Raw genomic sequence first — 19047 nt, forward strand, 5'->3', positions numbered from 1 at the left:
AGCTTCGAATTTTTCTGTCCGAAAACTTCCTGTATATTTTGAGTAATTTTGAAAATGTTTTGTTTCATAATGACGTTTAATGTTATATTCTTTGAGAACGGATATGCTTTCATTGCAAATCAAACATAGCGCCTTGTTACTGGACTCAATTACGAAATACTGAATGTTCCACTGATCTTTGAATTTTCTACATTCACTATCAATTTTTCGCTTCTTTTCCATACTACTAAATCACACACAAAAGCAACAATTCAAATCAAAATACTGTTACAAAGATGTCTTAAACTTAAACACGCACAAACACGTTTTAAGGAGATACGCACTATTTTATTTCACAACAGTGTCATAGGAACTGACTTCTGTACGTGTTATTAGCGCCATCTGTTAGCGATAGAAGGTACTACCTATTTCCGCTTGTGTCCACCAGATGTCGTGTCACGTTACTCCTCATGGCTCGTACTCTACGACTAATCTAGAAATTACAGATAATGACAGGAAAATTAATAATATGCAGTGTTGCTGTTTTGCGGACTTTAGTCCGATTTGCAGTCTTTTTTAAACGTTGCGTACTTTTTCGGACTTTTTTTTTTCATCAGAGGACTATTTCACTTTTTACCACCGGCAACAATGATAATATGGTTTTGGCCCTCGGAACTTACTGGAGTAATCAGTATGGCCTGGAAAGTTTGGAGACCCCTGATCTAAGGAAATGCTATTGATGATGATCATTCCCAAGACGATCATCATCACTAGCATTTTTGAGCACATAATTAAATAATGGTATTAAAACATCACTTTGGAGTAGATGATAGTAATAGGGAGATTTTTAATTAAATTTAATATTAGACAGACTACAGTTATAGAGAAAATAAAATATGCTTACTTTATATTAAGCCCTCAAAAGAGCGTTTTTTAATGTTTTTAGCGTTATTTTTATTTATTAAATATCATGTCCTTTGCACTTAAACCATAAAATTTAATTCAACAGCAATATCACAAAATTAGAATTTCCGATACACAGTCTCACGCGCTGGAGAAAAAATTTTTCTTTTCCTTACAGTATTGCTATTGCACGCTTTGAAATCGTTTAGTTTTTTTTAATCAAAAATTCTTTAGTTTTACAAAATATGAAATACATAATAAAAACTCATTCCAAATTCAAAAGTCGGGCTCCCAATGGGTCGAAGGACTACGGTATTCAAAATTGGGTACCGTTGTTTTTTCACAATGCGAGAAACATTTATGCATTCATGCAGATTCTTCGTCATTTAGTTTCTTTAAGTATACCTGGCGATAATATTTGGTGGCAACACTTTGAAATGTGAACTAACGCATAAAGTGAAACGCCGCAAAATGCAGTTTTGAGACTAATATTTCATTGGGTCTAACGCCCCTTTGGGCTAAAAATGTAGGCTTTGTAATAAATTACAAAAAACGGTTGATGAAATGTACAAAAGCTTCCCAAATGATCTACGGTTTACATACTATAGATCCCATCATTCGCCCCGTATGCAGTATTGATTAAAAAATAATGATTTAGATAAAGAGATTACGTTATAGTCTCAATACAATTTGAAATTCACAAATTAAACTGAACATCTGTTTTGGTGTAACAAAAATAAGAGATAGACATAATTAGTATATAGGCATAATAAGATAACTATAATAAGTAATGGGAACACAATATTATGATAAATTGTAATAATAATACTAAAGGAGTAAGTGTCCACGGGGTTATTAAAAAATAATGATTTAGATAAAGAGATTACAATATAGTCTCAATACAATTTGAAATTCACAAATTAAACTGAACATCTGTTTTGGTGTAACAAAAATAAGAGATAGACATAATTAGTATACAGATAAACATAATAAGATAACTGTAATAAATGATTATTACAGTTTATAGAGTTCACAAATCAAGTCATTTTGTGCATATTCACAGCATGAAAAAGTTCACTAAATTTATGTAGTATGAAAACTTACACTTGACAAAGATCTAGGCCGTAGGAGAGTCTCTGCATAATTTTTTGAAACTTCGGATATTGATGTTTATCTTTAATTAGAAACCTTTGAGATCAGTTTGTGGGTATTTTATGTGTTATTTTATTTATTTATTTAAAATTTTCAATCTTTGAAATATTGCTGATGGTTGTGAAAGTTTTTTATATTATAGACAATGTTTTAATTTGTGTGCAAAATGCAGTTAAGCTTAGTGTTTTAATGATATATATAATTAATGTAAAATCTAACCTATCAAAACGTTCTTAAGATGATCATCAAAGATGATAGAACGCTACTGATCATCTAAAGAAATGCTATTGATGATGATCGTCATCACTGGCATTTTTGAGCACATAATTAAATAATGGTATTAAAACATCACTTTGGAGTAGATGATAGTAATAGGGAGATTTTTAATTAAATTTAATATTAGACAGACTATAGTTATAGAGAAAATAAAATATGCTTACTATAAATATACATATATGTACAAGTAAGCACATCAGAGAAAAATTTCAATTTCTATTTCGACATTAAAATAGTATAGTTACATTTCCTTTCATTATTTTAAATTTGAGGCAAAATTCCAAATATAATAATTTTGTGAAAGATTTCAGTTTAAACTGAGTTGGATGAATATATATTGAAATTTGGAAGTTTAATTGTAGCTAGGAACAAAATTTTTAATAAGTATGTAACCCAGCATGTAGATGGAAATACCACTTTTAATTACTATTAAATTTTTGATAATTAAGATGTAATGTGCAGCAGTTAATAAGGGTATGCTAGGCATCATGGAAAGTGTGGAAATCATATATTGATTTTCCCCCTAGTTCTTATTACATGAAATTCTAAAGAATTGTAATTGTATTTCAATATAAAAGTTTATATTATTAATACTGCTAAATGGCTTTTTCTGAATGCTACTAATGCCACTGTAGCATAAATATTTGAAAAAAATTAGAGAAATCTGTTCCAAATACCATCTATTCTGATAGCCAATGTAATATTGTTTGACGCATATTTACGAAGTATTATTGCATTTCCTCAATTACCTTAAAGTAACTTTTGAATTTAGACAAAAAAAAATGTTGCAGAATATAATGAATATATAAATTCATTAAAACTGGCAGTTGAAAACAAAGACTAAAAATTGCATTCATACTAATCTAAAAGAAGATAATATTCACAGCGTGAATTGGGCACAGTGTAAATGATGTAACACTGTCATATTTCAATATATATCCGAAGGTTACATAATATCTCCGTTTTTGCAATGATAAGGGATTAAAATAATTATATGTTCTTTCAATGAATTTTGAATAAAACTCATTAAAAGCGAAAAAAAAAATATTCTCATGAGCTTAATTATTTCTTCATAAATCTAACGGAATATAAGCCAGGTTTATTGAGAAATATATAATCAGCTGTTATTGCACACATAAAATTTTCATAATTATAAAACTTTTGAGGAATACTTTTAAAACTTCTTTTGAGAATATTGCGATTACTTATGAAGATTATGAAGATTTTTACTTTCAGTTTACATAATTACCTGTTCTAATCTTGTGAGTGTAAGTTACGCACACGTATAATTTATATTTCAAATTAAAATGTTTATATAAAATTTAGCAAGTGGGTTACTCTTCATATATATATATGATTCATCTAATGTAATTTTTTAAATTGCTTTGCATAAACTTTAAAAGATAAATTATTACACAATAATGTTCAGAGGTTGCATATTTGGTGGCTTTGTTGTATGTTATAAATTAACTTATAAATATATATATTTAAGAATTAATTCTAAAATTTGAGTAACTGAAAATGAGCAAGATTTCGGTGTGAATATCTTGCTATCACTCTCAAATCTTTATATAAAAGTCGCATTGATTTTCTGAATTTTAATACTTACCGCGCATAGATAAACGCCTAATATCATATTTCTTTGAAATAAATTGTTTCCTACATATTCAAATTAACTTCATATAAGATGTACTTTGATATTGTAGTTCAAAATATTCAATATTAAAACATGACTCTGAATTTCAAATATTTTAGTGTGAATTTGATATTTTTAATATGTTTTGTTGGTATGTTTGTTTTAATATGTTTTGTTTGGAAATAAAAAGCTATATATTCAAATAATTAAGATATGGCTATGCTTTTAAAATAATGTTTTTTTTTACTTCAATGATGGTGTACTTTGATTCAAAATCATCCTTCATCTCCAATAAATGTTTTCGTAAATACTTAGGTAGCAAATCTAAGCAGATGTGTGTCAGATAACGTAAAATCACATAATTATATATATGTTGAAAAGTAATGTAAAACATTTCCACAAGAGATGTTAACCAGAAATTTAAACTATACTTCAGCTAGTAAATAAACATAGAAAATGATAACTTTTATGGTTGACAATACACTAATTTTATCCTATGTGAAATAAGTATAAAAATACCCATTCAAGAAGCAAACAAAACTATTTAATACCGTTTCATGTGTGTTTCTCATCCAAATTTTGGGCGATATGTTTCACTCTCGAGAAAGGCGAGCGAAAAGTGGTCACACCTATTTTCGGATGAGAAGGATCCATCTTTTACTAGAATGAAAAGTCACTTCGACGAGGCTGGTGTCATTTTTCCCGTATCCTAAAAGGAGGTCGCATGTTACTCGTTAGTGGCCCACTAGCGGCCAATCGGTAAAGTAGCTGAACACTGGTAGTTCGGTCAGGGGTTCGAATCCCAGTCAACGGGCTGGCTGAATAGGCATTATCGTGTTTTCCCCATGTGTAACGAGTACACAAGACAGTTTTCCTCATAAAAATCCTCACAAAAGCATCCCTTCCCTAAGGGAAGATAACACTCGAGTGCTTTCACATAATCAAATAAACCACTCATTAGGAGTCAAATACGTCTCTTTCGAATTTGCAGAGTAGTTATACCGGCAAGCATTGTATAACCTTTTGAAAGGAGTGAGACATATTTGCAGTAACAGGCTCATCTATTATGGGAGTCCAACCCAGGACATATTTTTAAAATTACTTAAAAGTCTTAATAGTTTACTGAAACTTTATTTATTCAGTTGCATATTTCACTAGGCATGACTTTTTTTCCCAGAAATGGTTGGTTTGTTGTAAATACATCATAAAATTCACAATAATAAAGCTCTGAATTAATCTCAACATTTAGCAGATGTTTAAGAGTAGTTACTGAAAGTTTAGTTTTATAGTCTGATGTTTCGAAACTGAGTTCGCGTATATGGTATGAAAATGTAGCTTCTTTAGCAGTACATTTTAGATCAGCGTTATTGTTATTCCATCTTCGTCGTTAAAAAAATTCTCTTACGTTTGATGAAGCAGTGGTAATCTAAGTACACTGCTCTGTTTCTGCTGTTTTCGTGTGGTCTTCAATATCAGCCTTTCCTTTATGTGCAACAGAAAAATTCTAAGTACATTGTGTGCAATAAACACGTTCATTGTTACTGTCGTTACACAATTTCAAAAACTTCTATCCCTGTTGCAGGTTAACATTAAACACGTATTTACCCTTCCCCGTTGCTAAACAATGAGACAAAAAAAAAAAAAAAAAAAAGAATAGAGATAAAATAACCAAAATGTAGACGAGTTACTTCACCTATGAAAACAACACGAATGCTGTTGTGGTGCCGAATGACAAAATAAAATGTGCCGAGACCGGTAGCCACGCCTCCATCAAAATCGATGTCAGCGCTTGCTCCAAGGTCGGCTGAGGGACGCACGAGTATAAGATATTGTTTAAAAACGCAGATGTCAATTATAATTATGTAAATTTTTTTAAAAAATTTCTCACCAGTCGTAAAATTCTCAAACCCCTGGCAGTTTTTGTAATCCGGGACACCACTAAAAACAAGGACTATCAGGGTTAATCATTGACGATTCTGATTAAAAACTACACCCACACTGCAAATTCTTGAGATGCAGATCTTTATTTTTTCATCCTGCACTCCTCCACCAAAAATTATGATAAAAATTTGAAAAATATCTCAGTGGCAGTTAAATACTGCATGGTTATGGCTTTCTATATTATCGATAACTTCCTTCTCCATTATTCAGTACAATAATTCACATAACATGTAGATGACTGGTTAAATGATTGCAGCAAAGTGGGCTAGACAAATCGGTGTTTTGATAAAATTAACCATATCGTCATCGTCTCCTTCGCTTAAATTTTCATGAAAGTGTTTTGGATTTCTTGTCTCTTCTGTTCGCGCATCCGGTATGACTGGTCGAACTTCCTGTACCGCCATTACAGACTTAACAGGGCTAAGTAGAGCTATTTAATTAAAGAAACATTGAGATCTAAAACAAGCCTAAGTCAGGCCCATTAAGCAATAGAACTACCACCATATTACCTGAAATAACTTTAAATAGAATAAACAACTAAAGTATGAACTTAAAGTCTAGGAGTTGGTGAGATTTATCAGCTACACCAACAAAAGCCCATTATTACATTCTTTTTTAAAAAAATATAACACATGCTACTTACATAAAAATATGTTACTTACTTATAAAAAGAAATAAAATATCAGAATATTATAAACATCCTAGTTTTCCTTAAAACAGACAGGGAAATTTTAAACACAATCAATATATAAATTCATTTCATTTACGGATACATATTTTATGAAATCTGACAATTTCAATTTAGTCACTGTATTTTTACTTAGATCCTTTAGAGTATTAAATTTAGCAATGTCTGGAATAAATCTTAGAACAATATTTTTCATATAGAAGAGCATCTAAACAACAGGTGCTCAATATCGACATTACTCATGCCACATGGACAGGCACAATTTTTAATCGAAAACCTATTATAATAAAAGGGAAAGTGTCCATGATTAGTTAAAGCTTGGTTTAGATACTTCTCACTTAGGCATCTTCTCTCACTTATAGTTGAGACTAAATTATATGCGAATCTTCCTTTAGAATCTCGGTCGTTCCACTTTCCTTGGAATAGAGTCAAACGTTTTCTTTTCAACAAGGATTTCAAACTGTCAAAGGAAGTCTTTACTTCAAATCAATAATTTGATTTTCAGTGGCAGCCTATGCCAATCTATCTGCTAACTCGTTACCAGTGGTACCAATATATGTCTCTTCGTCCAAAAGAGTTTAATATCTCTGAAAGCACTAAGAAAAATGAGCATGTGTTATATCTCTTCAATTAGATCGTTACTTGGACAAATATCCGTAATTGAAACAATTGCGCTTTCACAGTCACTATAAATTTCTACAGGATCTATCCTAGAATTAGAAATAAGCCAATACAAGGCCTTTCGCAGGGCCACTAACTCTGCCTGATAGACAGAGGCATTGTCAGAAAGTCTATATTTCCTTTGTAAGCTTAGTTTCTCATCTGAGAACACACAAAAGGCTGCCCCCACATGACCATTTAATTTAGATCCATCTGTAAAAAACATGTAGCCTGTCATACTAGGGAGGCCTTTATGTCAATTCAACCGTTTCAACAAAGCCGGATGAATGTCTAAACCTTTTTCAAAGTCAAAATCTGTAGCTGAAGATCTCACTGAAACAATCGACAGTTTTATTACCAGCTTTTAATTTAAAGATAGCATATTCTTTTTCCGCTAAAATATCGATCGGATGGCATCCAGCCAAAATCTGAAGAGCTACTGTGGAAACAGTTCTAAAACACTTAATAATCTCCAATAAAGCGATTCTTTGAATTTGCAAAATTTTTGTTACGCATTCGGACCGTTCCAGTCCACCATGCGCGAAATGCATACAAGATCTTTCTCTCAATAGCTCTTTTATATAAATTCTTAAGAACTTTACCTTGAAATGTATTTTACTAAGTCTATTAAGAATATGGGTGCATTCCATCTTTATTTGATCTAGGTGAGGTATAAAAGGTATAGAGGTTAGTGACACTGACTGCCATACTAATGGTTCCAAGTTTGAATTCCGGAGAAGGCACGGATACTGGAAAGCATCTGTACGGCAAGGAGACACTTAAAATGCACGGCCAGCCAAAAGTCCTCTCGAGGGGTTAATGGTAGGGAAAGAGAGGTGGCAGACCCTCAGACCGGTTCCCCAGGGTGTTCTCGCTTAAAACTGGCATGTTAGCGACTATGCTTGTTCAACCAATGATTAGTTTCTAGTATCCTACCTACTTTGATCTGTGCCTGTTTCTCGAAAGTCTGGGAGTTTCGTCAAAGAATCATGTTCTGTAAGATAATAATGAAGGAAATGCTACAAATTATTGGAATGTTTGAAAGACATGAGATGATTATTTGACATAATTGATAACGACAATAAGATATGATAAATAATTTTTATTAGCATTTTCAGTGCCTGATTTTTACCATTAGTTGTCAACACATAAAGATTTTGCAAACATTTGCTTTTGATTGGAGCTATTTTTTGTTAATTCTAATACAATTTTTATATTTAATAGAGAGGCTATTAAACATTATTTTTAGAATGACTTTTATGGAAATTATAAAGAAATAAAAAACATCAAAATACTTATTAGTAACTTATTATTTAAATCGTAATTGCCGCACTATTTAAAAGCAAACCCTGTTTAACCAATCTTCAAAGAGCTGAAATTTTGGTTTCTTGTATTCGATCCAATAAGAAATATTAATAACATAATTCAGAAGTCAAACAACAAAAATCAGCGTTATACCTACAAAATTTTCACAGGACTAGTTTCGATGGTTTTACCGAACCATCATCTTCAGCTGCAAAACCGCAAATGAACAAGATAGGAAATAATGATTAGATAAGATAAGAAAGCCTGAACAAGAATAAGCAAGTGGCGCCATTTGTTGGCGAAACCAGAACTAAAACATAATTTCTCTAAAAGCCGAAGGCAAATTTTGATTGGAATTAGGATCGTTAACTAGAACAGAAAGATTTTTATGAATGTGAAATGCCTCTAGAAAATCCAGTTCTCCAATGGAAGATGTTTTTTGAATAATTTTGGCAGCAGAAAAATTGAAAGTGTGATTTTCGGACCAGCAATGTTGAGCAACAGAAGACTTCTGTGTTTCCTTTTTTCTAACATATGCCTCATGTTCTTTGACGCGAAATTTTAAGGCTCTCTTAGTTTGGCCAATGTAAATTAAACCACACTGGCAAGGAATCCTATAAATACCCCAGGAATTCATATCCGGAATGGGGTCCTTGAGTATAGAAGTTGGAATTTTATTAATGGGAGAATAAACAACCCAACATTATTAATCAAGCAGTTAAAAAATTCTCATCTGAACACACTAAAAGCCACACTCTTATTTTAGGAGATTATAAAAATTCTGTTGTCATTCCCTTCTTTCCATCAATTAGCTATAAAGTTGCACATATTTTGCAGAAATTTAACTTTCGGGTTGTTTATTCTCCCATCAATAAAATTCCAACTTCTATACTCAAGGACCCCATTCCGGATATGAATTCCTGGGGTATTTATAGGATTCCTTGCCAGTGTGGTTTAATTTACATTGGCCAAACTAAGAGAGCCTTAAAATTTCGCGTCAAAGAACATGAGGCATATGTTAGAAAAAAGTAAACACAGAAGTCTTCTGTTGCTCAACATTGCTGGTCCGAAAATCACACTTTCAATTTTTCTGCTGCCAAAATTATTCAAAAAACATCTTCCATTGGAGAACTGGATTTTCTAGAGGCATTTCACATTCATAAAAATCTTTCTGTTCTAGTTAACGATCCTAATTCCAATCAAAATTTGCCTTCGGCTTTTAGAGAAATTATGTTTTAGTTCTGGTTTCGCCAACAGATGGCGCCACTTGCTTATTCTTGTTCAGGCTTTCTTATCTTATCTAATCATTATTTCCTATCTTTTTCATTTGCGGTTTTGCAGCTGAAGATGATGGTTCGGTAAAACCATCGAAACTAGTCCTGTGAAAATTTTGTAGGTATAACGCTGATTTTTGTTGTTTGACTTCTGAATTAGTATTTATTCGGCGTGTTATTGTGTCTTAATTATTAATAACATATCAAAAATAAAACCTAAAAAAATTGATTGATGATCTTATAACTCTAACTCCTTTTTTCCAGCTGTTATAAGAGAATATAAATCAAATAAAAATTTGATACAGTCAAAAGTCGTTAATTCGGACACCCATAATCCGGAATGATCTATAATCCGGACCTCAAAGCTACAAATTTTCTGCGCATGCGTCGCGTTGACGCTTGCGCGTAAGACCTTTACCGCTGCGAATTTGCGTGTGCAAAATACGTTTACGAATGCGCGTTTAATGTATAACGGACGGGATAAGCTAAGCTAAAATTATCTATTTCAGTTAATGTTGCAGATTGCGTTGTTCCTTTATCTTCGAATTGGATCCGGATTATTATTTTTTGCAGACTGTCAGAGCAATTTTATAAAAGTAAGCTTGAACTTTCGATTATGTCAAATAGAATTTCCGATTTATATTTACTAATATGTAAAGGATATACAAAGCGAAAGTATCTTTCGGAGTCCGTTAAACAAAAAGTGGAATTGCTGCAAAAAATGGATAAAGGCATATCCTTTGCTTATTTAGGGGCGAATTCAAGTGCAACGCTCTGATAAATTGCAAATGTTATCTCGCAAGAGGCGTTCCTGCTATCGTCTGCTAAAGTCGATTTCAAGTGCAATGCTTTACCGCTCTGGTAACTGATGACGTCAAAATTGCAATGGGGAGCTGGTTTGCTCTCGTGCCAGGAGAGCTTGTCCGATAAACTACATCAATATCCAATGAGACTGCGTGTCGATGTAAACAAAAAACATCAGTTCCCATGATTTCTCTGAGCTTATGGTCAAGTGTTTACTGCGTTTAAGTGTGGTGTAACGAATTGTTCCAGTCCTGAAAACGAAAGAAATATACAGACATGTATATTTCTTTTAATGTGTACAACTTTATTTACTTTATCCTATAGAAAATTCCCTCCAAAGTAATCTAGAGCAACAGGTGTGTGTAAAATATATTTTACTTTTCAGACAAAAATCCTTGCTTTTTCAAATATAAACCACATTTTTTTTCCCATTTTCAAATTACAGCATTTGGTTTTAATTCTTCTAATAGTAAGTTTAATTTAAAATTCAAATTTGTGTTATATTTTTATTGTTTAATGCAGATGCATGATTCTTCAGTGACAGTAGGCATGTTTACCATATGAAAATTAACTAGTTCTTGAATTATATAGTAATTAATAAGCCCATCTATCTACAAGCAGATAAGCCTGCTGAACACCGCTATCCCAGTCTCTTTTTAAATCCAGGTGAAAAAGCTGGTTGCATGAGTGTTTTCTTCATTTTTTCAATGTATAGCATGAATACTAAGTTTTCCTTAGTCTTCCACGCAGGCATTCCTTCCCTTAGACATTCATTATGTGATGAAACAGTTAAGAGCAATTTTTAGATTTATATTGTACATCATTGGGAAAATATAAAAATGAAATTAAAGGTATTTCAATGTAATACAATAAATAAAAAATTATATGAAACCCTGATAATTCTAATGTGATATTAATGTAATATATACATCCAGAGTAAAGGTTAATTTATAAATTATGCTTTGTGTTCTGCTCATTATATTGTGCATTTACAGTACACTTTCTGCTTCTTAAGTGAAAGTTTGGACAGATTCTCATTTGATATCAGTTATGTTCAGATTTATTTATTTCATAAAATTTCAAAAAACAATTTTTGGCTATTAAAAGCTACAAGTGCAGAAACAAAAGCTTAATTTCTTTACTGTAACTGTGTCATGCTTCTCTGCTGATAATGAAAGTCGCCTTTTAATAAGATTTCTTTCATTGTATATATTAATTATATCTTTTACCATACTGGTTGCCATCTTTGATTGTGCATTCTTCCAATATTTTTTGGTACTTACGTATTAACACAAACACCTGGATCAGTTTGGTGGTCTTTATAAATGAAAAGAGAAAAATACTTATCAGGAGAAGTACGTTGTTTTTGCAGCTTGCTTTTAGCATAACCAAACTATCAATATTTATCTAAGTTGGCAAAATGTTATCAACATATCAAAGGAAAAAACATTTAACAAATTTTAAAACACTAATTTGAATTATTAAATAAAAATTATATGATAGTTTAAAAAAAACATTTTCCACAAATTTTTTGTCTAATTTTTTAGCACTTCTGCCAAGTGATCTGTTTTCACTTAAAAGAAAAAAATCAGAGAATTACATAAACTTGATACTGCATGCCTTTTCTATGTACCAAATTCATCTCATAGTTGTTTCCATTAGAAATTTTTGTACTAAAATATTCCATTCCTGCAGAACTTTTAACAAAGCTTCTTCTTTTGATGGTAAGCTCCACAAGCAGTATTTTAAATCTGAAATTAATCTAAAACAACTATTCGTATCTAAAAACCATTGGAACTTGAAATACAACATAAGGAACACATATGAAAATGGTGACATTGCTTGAATGAAAAATTGTCATGAGCATGTTACCTGAAAAATTTTGATACATAATCATTGCCAGAGTTTGGCACATTTTTGAAAATTTGGTAACTTTTATTAAGGTGGTTTCAATAATATGCAAATATCTTTTATTCTTATGATTGCTTCATTGTATACTTTTTCCCTTTCCCTAGAGTGCAGCACAATACCACAAGTTTTCCAGCCAAATGCGGTATGCATTTCAAGTTTCTATACATTTATATAAATTTTAAGAGAGTAAAATATTGACAAAAACTGCATTAAGTTTTCAACTCTTGTTTTGTTTTTCATTAAAAATTTGCTACCATTATGAATAATTCATTTTTTTTAATGTAAATGTTTTTAAGTATTTGTAGGATAAAGGCAAACTACATTTATTCATTCTTTCTTTGATATAATACATGTAGCTCTTTACCTGAAATCAATGTTTGTCAAATTATTATGCATAAATTAGAAGTATGCATGTTTCTCTTAAGTCAGTTATGTTTCAGGAACTATCTTGTATAGAATAATAATGAATTGTATAGAAAATTGTGGACGAGGTGTTAGGTGTACAGGAACGTGGTATATTATAAACATGTATAGTATCTCATAGTATATAAACTCATAACTTTGATTATGCAGTATGCTTTGTATATTATTTCTGAAAGCATGTATATTTCAATCAAGATTGTTGAGTAAACTTTTCTTGCTTTATGCTATCTCTGAAAGCATGTATATTTCAGTCAAGATTGTTGAGTAAATTGTGCTTATTTTATGCTTTTTTCTTTTTTACATTAGAAAATTCCACACCTTTATCACGAGGAAATCTGTAATGGCATTTAGGAATGACAAGTTTGTATCTATTACATAAAATCTAATGTTTTCTGGATTCTTCTTTTCCTTTTCCTCCCAACAGAAAAACTTTAATGGTATAAATCAGCGGTTTTCAACCTTTTGACTGTAGTGTACCATCTAAGCAAAAACTGAAAAACATTAATACTACCACTAATTTTACAATGATTATTTTTCAATTCCTCAATAGAAATATTAAAAACATATATATATATATTGCCATTTGCACACTCTTTGTATTAAATATGTACACATAAAAAACTATTAAATTAAAAACTGATGATTACTTAATTATCAAAATTAAATTTCATTAAATTAATTATTCACTTGATTATCAAAATTTCAGTTATAATACTTTAATATTTAATTTCTTTATGTCTGCTCTTATTTCATTTAATGGTAAATTAGGATCCACTTTTTATTTTGGTGAGTATTTATATTTCAAATTTAACATGGAAAAAATCATTTTTCACACAAACAGGTTGTGCGAAAAGACAATACAAATTTGATAGCTTTATTTGAAATGCCTTTAAATTCTTTTTTTCGGTTCAGCCAAAAGTTAACAAGTGTGTCATTTTCCAAATCTTCAAGTCAATTTCGATCAAAGGAAATTTCTATTAACTATTCTTTTCTTTATGAGATTTTTGAATTTCATAGTTAAAAATATTTTGTTTCTTTGCATACCACCGGCTGAGAACCGCAGGTATAAATTAATTATAACAGATGTAAATTAATATTTCTCATACAAAAGAGTTATTTCAATTCTTTATTGCGAACATTATATACAGAGTATGTCTTTTATTAACAACAAGATTTTAAGAATTTAAAATAATTATCATTAAATCCTCTTGATCTATAAACAGTCTTAAAAATTATAAAGGGAAAAAATTGAAAGTTAAAGAAATCAATATTATGAATTGTTCCTTTTTAGAGAAGTTTCATTGTTTAATTAATTATAAAAAGTGTTTTACATTATGAAATATAAAAATTAAGAATATTTGAATTTGAATGAATATTTTAAAATTTTCCCTCAGATAGAAGCTCAACTATTCGAAGCAGGAGACCGAAGAGAAAAAAGGAAGAGAGATAATTGCTGCAGATTACAGCTGCAGAAAAGGAAATAATTGAAACGCAGAAGAATATATTAATGTACTGTGTGAAATATGTGACTTGTATAAGCAATCAGTTGCAAATCAGTCTGCTGTCATAGAAAATCAAAATATAATTATTAATTTATTAAAAAAATAAATCATGCATTTCAAATATTACAGTGTTTTCATTCTTGTATGTATTTCTGCAGTGTGGGATTCATATTTTAATTGTAAAATTTACTACTTTCTTAATTTTATAAAATTTTGTGATTATAAAAATTATTTAAAAGAAATTCACAGATCCATTATATGACATAAACATTATAATAATTCTAATACTACTATTATAAGTCTCGTGAAAATATTTATGCATTTTACACAGCAATTATCTTTTTCCTGGAGGAAAATGGGAATAAGACCTGTAAGAATCTTTAGTCAATGTATTACAAATTTTAATTTTCAGATATAACACGAAATGAATTAAATTGTTTTTCAATTATGTTAATAAGTTATATGAATGAGATGTGGTATTAAAAATTTCATTTCTTTTTATCATTGAAGAAATAACATTCGATATCCTACAGCTCCATAACAATGGCAGATAAAATTGACATTCTAATTTCGAAGTTCTAAAAATACAGAGATGACAACTATTAAAGTATGGCTAATGTCTAGTTTACAATAACAATGTTGAGTCGCGTACTAAAAATTAAGTGAATCAAACTGTATTTATTTTCCCCCTTCTCTTTTTTTGGCTGAAAACAATTTATTATACACTCATGATTTTACTTAAATGTATTTCTTTTAATGGCAAACCCACTGAGGTAAGTATGCAGTAAGTTATTATAGTGAATGCGTAATGATGATATAAATCTAAATTCAGCAAACAATCTTTCCCTTAATGTTTTAAAATCTAGAATTAAAAGAAAAATGTATGTTCTTTAAAAATACAAGAGGATATGGAGGCATAAATCATAGGCTGTTTATTTTTTACATATTATGCTAATCTAATATTGTAAATCAGGAATTGGAGCAAAACCCTGCTTAATCGAAGAATACGCTCACAGGAATGGTGGAGGAAAATTGAACTGTCCAATATTTGTTTTGCCCATCCCCAAGAAGACATAAACAGTATAGAGTGAAATAATTGTTTTAATTTATACTATAATAAATAAGCATGAAGTTCTTATGCTATTAAATGTGTATTGTCACATGGAAATTTTCTATCTTGTCCCACGGAAGGGGACAAAAGGGAAACATTTGACTTTTTGGAAGAAACTGAATTTCGGTGCAGTAAATCTTATTGCTAAGTTTAAGATAAATTAAGTGCAATGCTAATTTATAGTGACTTACTATTGTAAATCATGACTGGCATACCAACACTAAAATATATATATATATATATAAAGCCTATTAAGTTATTTCTGGTAGTGAAGAGTTTTTAAACATAAATGATGGAAACAAGAAATTCAGAGGGAAGAACAATAATGATAAAAGTTGTCAGTATGCATTTGAAACCAGGACTAATAAAATTATTTAGGATTATTATTATCAATTAAAATCATTTAGGGTTGTGCATTTAGTTACAGGTTTAAATATAAACCATGGCTTGTGGGTCCCCAAGAATATATTATGAAAGTAATTTTTTTCATAATATATTCTTTATTATCCATGAAGGGGGTTTCACCTTTGCCAGAGCTTCATTGTTGCCCACTTTGGGTTTTTATTATCGAGTTTCAAAATTTAAAGATAATTCATTGTGCAATGCACTGACTGAAAACTTTCTGAAGGTACCAACTCATCATCTTCAAACACATCAATCTCAGGATTTTCAACACAATACCTTAAGCATATATTATGTAAAATGGCCACCAGATATGACCATTTTACATATTTTGCTTTGTGAATACAATAGTGTTCCACCAGTATCGTGCAGTACCCTAAATCTTGATTTGATCTCTATAGCTGCACGAACTTTTCTGTGCTTCTCATTATAGAGATATTCCCGTGATAAAATGGGAATATAATCCACTATTTCCCAAAGATATGCATGATGCGACAAAATACTATCTAGATTTTGTTTCAGTCCACTCCATATAAATGCATCATGAGTGTTGCCTGGCCATTGTCCTATAGCATAGAGAATCCTCAGACCAGCATTCCATACCTAGAAAAACATAAATCTTCAGTCAAAAGAAAGTTTCATCTGAAATTTTAATACACAGATTTTTAACATTAAATATAGTTGATATATTAATAAATCAGTCTTTTTAAGGAGTTTACTTTCCATTTTTAACAAAAATATGTCACTGTTTTTTCATTATTTAAAAATATGCAATAAAACGTTAAAACAAACACACACACACACACAAAAAAAAAAAAAAAAAAAAAACCATTACAGCTACCCTTTTTTCATTACATTGTAGTAATTATAGTAAATAGGTGATTCTAAAATTTATTTAATATTTTGTATTATTTAATATCTATACTTCACTATAATTATAGTATAGATAGCATTTTGTTATTATTTGAATAATAATGAAACATTCTTGCAGTAATTTGAAATGACTATAATATTATACTTATTATCATATATTTCTTAGCTTTTCACCATTAATGGAAAATTTATTTTTCTGGTTAATGAAGACAAAACAAAAATTAACATCACTACACTCGCAACATCTGCGGTTTCATTTGTATGTAACCCAAAATAATTCTTGGTAAGCTAGGTAGAATCGCATTTGTGATTGCACTCCAGTTCTTTTACAGCTGGTCGAAAGAATTAACATCTACTGTGTGTGGAAATAGCGAACAAAACAGTAAGAAATTGGAACAATTACCTGTGGACAACTTGTATTCATAGCATTCTAAAATGAGCTTTTGGTAAAATTTGACCGCAAATAAAACAGTTGTAATGAACGAATGTTTTTTCACGAAGTGGGTCCAATACTTTCACAGCAGGGTTATTTCATGTATTCTGCAGAGAGACTGATGTATGGTTTGTTGTAACTGCTGTATACAAATGTCTGGCTCAGAATTCCACAGCAGTAATTAGCACAACTTTCATGGTTGATGGTATAATATGGAGGTACCAAAAATTAGTATTATCACACTAACTGCAAGATGGCTTATATTTCTAAAACTCAGTTAACACATTTCATGCAGAAAGAAAATATTATCCAGTTTCATACTTAAATCAAGGTCACTGAAATGTGGTAAAAGCAATCTGCTTAAGAAAACAGATGCCCCTGTAGAGGACTTTCTATGGAAAACTGGCTTTCATTCCCATTATACATGGGCAAAACCAATGTCATGTAATATAATAATCTATTAGTACAGTAAATACATTTAATTTCTTTGTATTTATTTATGTCATGCTGCTTTTCGTGTAATTTAGTATGATAACCTTATAAGTTTATTTAATTCTGATCATGGTCTACGGAAGTAAGGTAAGTCACCTGTTATCGAGAATATCAAGTTATTAATAGTTATGTGAAAGTCTGCAATAACTTTTCATATCATAAGAGATTTACGAATGTGTATATAACTTACATGTGTAGTTATTATGCAAGATCTATAGAAAGTATCCAAAATTACCATGACATTAATCACACTGTATGAACAGGCAAGACATTATACATTAGGAGAAAATTAACTAATATTTTGGGGGATGAAATACTATTTTACACATGGGAACTGTTTAAACAGCTGAGAAAAATTCATGCTTTTTCCCCCTACAGTTACAGAATATATATATATTGTTTCATAAGAATAAAAAGTAAAGTTAAATTTAAATAATTCTCATGCGCCATTGCTGCAAAGAATGCAATTTGAATTTAACAAATATTCTCTATTCATATAAAGTTAATTTAAATTATGAAATTTTAATTGCATACATATCAAAGATTAATTATTGCTGCAAACTAATTTACTATATCACTGAAATTCTGAGAGCATATGTAAATTAAATGCACGTATCTAAAACCATGAAAAAATATATAATATTCCAAAAAACTAATCCCAAATATATACATATATATATATATCTCAAACACAGGCATATGCATAATTTCTGTTAGAAAAACAATTTCTCCGAGATTACGTTTTAGAGTAATTAAAACAATAAATTAATGGTGATATTATTACTGCATTCCAAAATTCGCAGTAATTAACGATTTCGATTATTACCACGAAAAAAAAAGGCATGAAAAAGAAAGAATCCTGATACAATAACATTAAAAATTTGTGTGTTTACGTATAAAAATAAATAATATTCTCAAATAGGTCATTTAAGCATAGTCTTTGATTCGGAAACATTTCCAGAAGTATTTCAGTTTTCATAATCTAAAGTAAAAACAAACCTGCTTTTGCAGAGAATATCCATTGGCAGTTGCCTTCAGAAAAAGTTTCAATTCATTGAAGCAAAACGATTTAATCTGAATCAACTGATGAATTCACGCTCCGACATTTCAAAAGCATTACGACTGTCTCTTAAATGCCAAGGGATTCGATCAGCATTTCTCCGATTTCTTAAACGTCTGAGCAAAATCACTTCAGCCATCTTGTTTACAGTCACTGTTAAGAGTTTGCGGCAGGTCAGGAGTAGCCGCAAAATTCCTCTATGGTAGTGACGTATTTTCAGTA

The 19047-nt window shown here is 30.4% G+C and overlaps 1 long non-coding RNA gene across 1 annotated transcript; it reads left to right on the plus strand.

Annotated features, from left to right (window-relative positions):
• The first annotated feature begins 12677 nt into the window (after positions 1-12677).
• LOC118201234 (uncharacterized) lies at positions 12678-14577 on the plus strand. Its single transcript, XR_015039525.1, has 2 exons — positions 12678-13312; positions 14347-14577. It is a non-coding gene; the product is annotated as an uncharacterized LOC118201234 (long non-coding RNA).
• Positions 14578-19047: the final 4470 nt, after the last annotated feature.

This window comes from Stegodyphus dumicola, chromosome 2 (assembly GCF_044657685.1).
Source record: "Stegodyphus dumicola isolate Sdum_Otavi_A_Nest chromosome 2, ASM4465768v1".
Lineage (NCBI taxonomy): Eukaryota > Metazoa > Arthropoda > Arachnida > Araneae > Eresidae > Stegodyphus > Stegodyphus dumicola.